General features: G+C 39.0%; 1 long non-coding RNA gene across 2 annotated transcripts in view; it reads right to left on the bottom strand.

The window, feature by feature from the left end:
* Window positions 1–2,618: 2,618 nt before the first annotated feature.
* The window catches only part of LOC118171320, a 31,455-nt gene continuing 25,957 nt past the window's right edge, over window positions 2,619–8,116 (bottom strand). Inside the window, exons 2-3 of one of the 2 annotated variants that reach the window (XR_004753156.1) lie at window positions 6,208–6,336; window positions 2,619–3,730 (exon numbers count right to left, since the gene is read on the bottom strand). This is a non-coding gene — a long non-coding RNA (uncharacterized LOC118171320). The remainder of the gene's footprint in view (window positions 3,731–6,207; window positions 6,337–8,116) is intronic. The other variant, XR_004753157.1, reaches the window with a different exon arrangement.

Below are 8,116 nucleotides of genomic sequence, written 5' to 3'. Positions count from 1 at the left end.
GATCTCACCTTCAAAGAAATAGCTCTCTAGCCAAAAATATTTAGGGAGTTGTGGGAGGTACAGAGCCAGACACACATCAGGTATGTGCATTACATCTCCTGTTCTATACAGACAACATAGCAGATCCTGCAGTTGCTACCAGCAAAGCTCTCATGTAGCTGTTACCACATGTGCTTAAGTACAGGCAGAAACATTGACAAGGCAGTAACGTGCTCAGAACTTGAATGATAGAAACCACCTTTCCTTTTCAGGTATCAAAATGTACTGTTAAAACACCTACTCTATATTAAGAGATAAGGGAGCAGGAAGACAGTATGACTTTAGTTCACTCCTCTTACTCTTGCATTGCTTTGTCCATACAGACAGTTAATTCCAACTCCATTGCCACTTACTTTTGACTTATAGATTCTATATTAGAAACATGTCAGCTTTTTCATTAAACACAGACTCCGTCCTAGTGAAAGCACAGCATGGATGTGGGAGTTTTTGTCACCTTAGATTCATGACCCTTGTATTCCTCCTCCTCTTCCAACAGCCTACATGCAATCATATTCACACTTCTTCACTCCAGTCTCTTAAGGCACCACTACCAGTATTAACATCTCAAAGTCTTCATTATCACTGCAGGGAGGCTCCTGCAACTATGAAGACACATTTTTAGTCCACATGTGATGGATGCAATCCATCTATTTATAGTTTAACACAGTGAGCCATGTTTAAGTCACTGGATGAAGTTTTCTTGAGGCTGAAGGGATAGTTTATGAACCACTCCTCACCTCCTGGCTTCTTTACCTGTTTTTCTTTTTTTTTTTTTTTCTTCCAAATGCTTTAAAGATCAAGAGAATAAACGTGAGTTTCAGTACTATACCACAGAAAAGGTGTTCATTGCTGCATTTTGCAGATTTACAAGTGCTGGAATAAGAGAACAATTGCTGACATAGAACTTAATGCATTTCTTAATTTGCTTTTACCTGGTTAAATAATATGCTGTTATTCTCACTTCATAAATAGGAATACGAACAGACTAACGGGGCTTTAGTTAGGTCCTTTGATACTCACTGGTAGAGCTACCATTAAAACAAGCTGCAACGTTTCCTCATTTGCTGATTATAGGGCCGTATTTCTTCCTGCCTTCATTATCCTCAGTGGCACCCTTCATTCTTTCTTTAGAACGTTCTAACCACCAGGTCAATTGAAAAACTCAGATGAAATTCCTGGAAGATGAGTTGTGTTCTGCAGGCAGTTGTGGTGCCAGTACATTGCCACGAGTTGAAATCCATATAGTTTGTGGTTACTTCACTGTGAAGCAGTGACTAAGATGACTGCTTTGCCTCACTGTCATCTAAGGCGAGCACCAGTAGTGGCTTTAAGGTCTACAGTAAGGTCAACTTATGTACGGTAAAAAGATTTGCACAACATGGATGCAAAAAACCAAGATGCTCATGCATATCCAAAAACCTGAATCTTTTAATGTCAACTTACATTATATAAGGGTAATAGGATAGCACAATCTTTAGTCTAATTCTTCTTTGCAATTGCTTGCAAAATTATGCAGCTCATGACAAATAAAGTTTAGCCATAAACATTTTTTCTGATTAAATCTCATTGTTAGCAGTGCAGCACTAGCTGGGTAATCTGCTAGCACTGAACATAATGCAGCAGCCTTCCTCTTCATTCCAAGTTCATTTTTTCATTTTTTGTACCTTGAATTGGTATGTAAACATTTCATGCCTACACTGTTCAACAGACTCAACATTCAAGACCGCATAACACAACTGCTCAAAAGTTAAACAAATGCACTTGAACTCAGAACGACACGCAATCGTTGGTTTTACTTCGTCGCCACCCTCCCTTGCACATTTCCTTGAATCATCAGCTCTTCCTCATCAGGGATGTTTGGTCAGTCTACTTGCAAAAACATTTGCCACTCTACTACCACAACAAAGGTCACCTCCAAAATTAGACACAGCTCTAGGATTAAAACCTTGAATCCCAGCCCCTCTATCAAAGGTATTAGACTGATACATTGCCCAAAATGTAATAGCATGTAATGATACACTATCTGCAATTAAATGTTATCATTAGATGGTCACCGTGAGAGAAGGATCTCAAGTTAACAGAGCCATGCCTCCTGCAGTCTGCAGTTACAAGAAATTACAGGAGTGCTGAGCTTACACTAAGATTTATGTACTGGGTGTGGCTTTCTGTTGAAGAATAAATCTTCCCAGAAACTTACAAAATGTGTTGATAATAAACACTTAAACAAACTACAGTTTTTCCTACAGTCTCCTCAACTGTAGTTAATTTGTTCATTCTCAATGCTCTGATCTTGCCAACTGCAATGTGGATCTTGGTGTTGTGGTACAGCTTAGGTACACGCAGGAATAGTTCTGTGTGGATTAGCTTCTTCCATAGCAAAAAATATTCGAGTCCCTGTTCTGGACTGGAGGGCTTCTGTCAGATTGTGGCCAAACCAGATGAAAAAAAACTCTACAATCTTATTTTCTATAAGCCAGTTCAATATTATAATAGTCTGAAGAAAATACCATGATTTCTTTGAAAAATATTCTGTATTGTAGGTTTTGATTCTGATGGGACAGCATCATTAGTATTTTAATTAAACAGTCCATAGAATCAGAAGATCTTTAAGTTGCTTCCTTTAAATCAGAATCACAGAATCTCTTCACTTAGGAAAATTTTCTAATGCTAAAATGATTTTATTACATTTATACGTACTGTATCCAAGTAAGATAAACATTAAAGGTAGGGTCAGTACAAGCCAGTGAATTTGCTCCAGGAATTCTAAAGATTAGCTGAACCTTGACATCCATACTGCTGCCAATGTGGTGGCCTAGGGTCCATGTGTTTTCTCCTTCCAGGAACTGTTCTAAGTACTGATGTTTTTTGTTTGTTTCTTTTTAAGTATGTAGGTACCATCAAGATGATTTTGTGGCCTTTATATTTCCTAGGGATTTGATTCTGTGCAGCTCATAGCCTGGAACACTTCTCAACCTTGTCATTATGAGCCTTCAGGTCTTCCTCCCTCTCATCAACACGGAGGAGATATACTGACAGCAGCTCATTGTCATTCCCATGTGCTTTTCTGATTGCCTGAAGTGCTGCTTATGCACTTCCATTATCAAGTCATCCTTATTCGTCCTGTTGCTTTGCCATCAAATTCAGAATCTTGTCACTGACACTGATGAGTGATCTCCTTGTTTGCCTGGCCATTCCTTGACAGCTCTAATACTGTTGCACTTGTTCCTGACAGATTGAGGAGGGAAAAAACTGGTTAGTGCCCTTGAAAATTCATCAATTTTGTTTTCTGTCCACAGGCTTGCACATAATACCATTGTGCACTGTTCCCTTTTCTTATTACTGTGCCAAACTTTATTTTACACTTTTGTAGAGTTACCATCCCAGCCAAGGAAACGGCAAGTGAATTTCACCTTCCAACTATCTAAACATTTTGGTGGTTTGGGAAGGAGATAAGGAAGCAATGAGGAAAGACACACAATAGAAAGACAGCACAGCAATAAGTGGTATTCTCTGGCCACGTCTCAGCCTGACACCATGCCGCAATACATTACAAAGGTCCAGGTATCAGAATCAGAATGTTGACTCCAGGCACCTAAAACGGAATCCTCTATGACAGAAGTGTCCGCATCTTCCTGCAGACTCAAAAAAGAGCAATAACTGATGTTCAAAACACTGGCCAAGGGAGGTTTGCCTTAAGAGAAAATTTCAAAGAATAGATGGAATTGTTACTTACATTTTATGTGATACTCCATCTCAGCACTCTAGAAACAGGTAAGTCATGAAAATAACAAAACACCTTCTGCATTTGTGGTAGGGTAGCTCAAGGAAAGGGTAGTTTGACACAGTGATGAGTGCCCTGAAGTGCAGTTCTACAGTAGCCAAGGCTGGACACGATTACCATTTTCTGAGACGATCTTTTACGCTCATTCCTTAAGCTACCACTTTTACCCTAGAAAAGTTATTTCCCACAGGCCAAAATTTTGCTGTTCCACACATGAAAATGGGTAAAGCCAGAAAGACTGCCAAGCGCATGTGGAAGAATCACACAGACAAATAGAGCAGTATGCAGTAACACGTTCCTCTGTGGTTCCGCCAGGTCTACACAAGTGCAAAGCTGCAACACCTATGTGCAATGACGAATACTGCAATACTTAAACCAGAGTAAGTCATTAGACATTCTGATTAAAAAATATAAAAGTAGTCACAAATCAACAACTAGTAACTAAGTCTGTCTAAGCACAGTATTAAAAAGATCTCATTGATAATATTGTTGACATTCATTTCAGAAAGTAGCACTGCAATTCCATCTCTAACAACTTAGCCTTTGCTCATGTGTCAAGGTGAACTGCCACTTTTGATGTAGATGCTTTAAGTCTACCACGCGTTAATTCTATTTTGCAGTTCATCAGTAAGTAATTTTGCTAATTTCACGTCAATCCAAAGATAGCAACTATATATAAGTTAGCACAAATATGGAAAATGATCTTAACATGAGAATGAGGTGCCCGGCATGCTCAAAGTTTACTGCCAAGAGCTTTTTTTTAAGAGGTAGCTCAAATACCTGAAGAATCATACATGCTGTTGAATTATGCTTAGCCATCTTGTTCTGCTTACATACTGCAGACATTGCTGTTGAACTCTCCTCTAGGTGTGGAAGACATTTTGAGATTTCAAAGGCAAAAGTAATGCGTATACCTTGCAAAACATTTCTAATTATTCTGCAGTTTGCTGGCAAGATTGATAATGAAAGTAAGACAGCTAACTTATAATCAGTCCTGTGCACGTGCAAGACATTCGATGAAAGAAAAAAAATATAGTAGATTCAAAGAAGACAATCTGGGCATTTTTAAAGAAAACTGAGGTCATAGTTTCTATAAGTACTCAAGCAATGAACTGGTCATATATATTCAAGAATAACTTTAACAGTTAGACTATATTTAATTATTTTATGTCCTGGAAGGGTCATTTTTTTTTCCCCTATTCCTTAGATTGAGAAACAGATCTTGGATTCATTGTTTTACAGTAAGTAGTGGGGAGGAAGCCTGAGGATTTTTGCTGCTGCAAAACTGGCGCACATCAGTTCTTTGGGAAAGGTATTTGCTCATCTCATCATATAACTTGCGTACTAATGAAATTGATGGATTATTGGACAGGGAGAAATCTTCAAAGCTGTTTTAGGAATGCTGGAGGCATTCTGTAGAAACAGAAATGCAAACAGCTTGATGGTTAATGGGATACAACTAAATGCACAAGTAGTATGTTACAATACTGCCTGTGGGCTATTAGAGAACCTTCCCTCTCCCCTAAAATACGTGTATTAATGGTGATACATTAAGGAACTTTTCAGCACTTCAACGTGTAGCTAGCTTATTCTTTAGGAAAGTCTGTTCTTTAATCACAATTATTTATCATATATTTGCTTGTAAGCAGCATTGACATGACATCCCAGCCAGGTGTTACTTGCATATAGAATCAAATACCAAGTCGGGTATAGTGCAATATATACACAGACAGCAATTAGTGTCTCTAGTATTCTATTAAAAAAAAAAAAAAAAAGAGAGAGGTCTGATTTAACTGAAAAAGAAAAATTCTAGCCAAAACGTTACTTCTGTTCAAGCATACATGCAGTTTGATACCATGGTGCCCAAAAAGTATTTAGTAACACCAGAACCTTATTTGAAGTGTGTGGGAGAATAGAGACCTGTGGTGCATTCTGGCAGGATGAAACTATCTGACAATTTCATCTTTACCACTAATTATTGATTTCATATTTAAAGGCTCCACACAGTTCAGATAAAATAAAACACTTCCAAGTTCTCACAGTGCTCTAGAGCGTGAAGTCAGATTTCAGTGTTGACCACCACAGAACAGAATGGGACACCATGCCTTCCCTTCCATCCCCACCCCTCAAACAGGGCCTCAGGTTCTTGGGGGCTGAACCACACCAGCCACTTGGTCCCTAACTTCAGTCTTGCTAACTCATAGCAAGGACAACTAAAACAAGAAAAAATTCTGAAACTGTTATGCAAGAGACTTATTCTCAAATCACAATTCCTGTGTGAAATCTACAAAACTTACAGTATGTAGGGTTACCAAACATCTTCATATTGATGGAAAGAAGTTAGAGGAATGTATAGCATACTTGTGTCTCAAAAGATCATGACTTACTGAATGGTTTTGAATTCACTGACCATAATGGGACATCAGCTTTCTGGTTACCCACATGATACAGAAACTGGTCCTTGCAGCTATGACCTTATGGTGGAGAGGGAGCACTGACCATCAGGATTCTGTTACCTGGGGAAAAAACTGAAGGTAAACTTCACAAATGGCAGTAGAATAGGGATAAAAGTTGCCAACCCTGCTTCATCTCTGAACACTGCTAGGACAGACCACCTTCACAGATTCTGAGCAAGGCAGAGGCACGACCAGGTAAGCCAGTGCAGGGCACAACTCACATCACTGCAGAACAATTTCAGCTTATACCACTTAGCAGTTCACCTTTAAAAACTTTACTGTGATGCCACTTGTCACTTATCACTAAAACGTTTATTTCTCAAGGATGTAAGCCTTGACACCACAGTGATTTAGACTGAACTGAGAGAAGCAGCCCAAGGCTACACAGCATCTATGTCACGCGACCTCCAACAAACATGTGCTAGGAATGCATTAAGAACAATCACTTCACTAGTACTTTGAAGTTTTTTGCTAGTTTGCGACTGTGATACAACACAGCCACTAGATGATGATAATTGAAAACAAATTTGCTAAACATGCTTTTGCTATCAGTCCTCCTCCTCAGAGAACTAAATGATAAAGACTTAGCTGTCAGCAGATATGCACAGACAAAAAGTTGCAATGGTGTTAGAAATGACATACAATGAAGCAGGGACCTACTTCCTGCTTTCGGCTAAAACCAAAACAATTTTAGATGGTGCTGGCAATTTATTTGAAGTCATTTATTCTCCAGAACAAATTTGAGCCAAATATTTGGTGGCATTCAGCAGCTTAGTCTGATTTTTCTGACCTTGTTTATGAATAACGGCTGCACTCCAGTTTTACGAAACAAAGAAAAATGACAGAAAAGCTGCTATATTGGATTCTGTCATCTGTAGGAAATAAAGATAATGTAATTACTATTAATTGGTTTAAAGGTTGGCAAGTCAGCCCTGTTAAAAATCACACCCATCTAAAATACCAGATCAGCACAGAACCTGTAACTGCTCACTGTTCTAGGAACTGAACATATTTCAGAGTGTTTTTTTTAAAAAAAAAAAAAAAAAAAAAAAAAAAAACAGAAGGGGAAATACTGCAGAGTATGTTTTGCACTACAATAATTTTTGTAAAGAAAATGTGACAAAGCCTTGGTGTTCCTTCACTCATGAACATTGATTTTATTCACATTCATGAGGCAATACCAGGGTCTGGCTAAATAAGAATGTTCTTAGGTGAAATTCACTTTCCTCTTTACAGCGTGGAGGAGCAGAAATGATTACAGGAGAGGAAAAATAGCTGCTTCCCAAATGCCTGACCAGCATGACTTCCCTCTGGATGGCTGTAGAGTCCTTGCTACCAGGAAGTTAGAAGTATGCCTTGGTGCTTTAGCTACACGAAGGCAAACTGCATACTTCAGGGAAGGCTCATATGACTACACTTGCAATGACCCCAGCAGAGACAGAACTTATCTGGCAGAAACATTACTTTGTCAGTATAGTTAAACTGTGATTTAGAGACCACATGCCTAGCTCTTACTGCTAAAATTTACTGCTGCAAGTGGAAAGGTAGCCTGCTGCTACAGTATTAGGGTACTGTGTACTGTAATTGTGCCTACTTCAGCAGGACACAGGCTGGTGGCTCTACTGGAGAAAGCTTACATTCAAAGCCTCTGGCTGGCTAGAGAACGGACCTGATATGTTTGCTTTAAAGCAGTACCTAGAACAGCTGAAGGATGAAGTTGAACAAATGCTTCAGAAAAAGCTTAGATCGCTCTTGGCACCTTGCTTTGGAAGTGCGTTTCACACAAACTGTCAGTGCAGGGCTGTGCTGACATGAATACCTATATGTAAAGAGACCCAAG

This window comes from Oxyura jamaicensis, chromosome 9 (assembly GCF_011077185.1).
Source record: "Oxyura jamaicensis isolate SHBP4307 breed ruddy duck chromosome 9, BPBGC_Ojam_1.0, whole genome shotgun sequence".
Taxonomy (NCBI): Eukaryota; Metazoa; Chordata; class Aves; order Anseriformes; family Anatidae; genus Oxyura; species Oxyura jamaicensis.
This window is presented reverse-complemented; position numbering and strand designations above follow the sequence as displayed.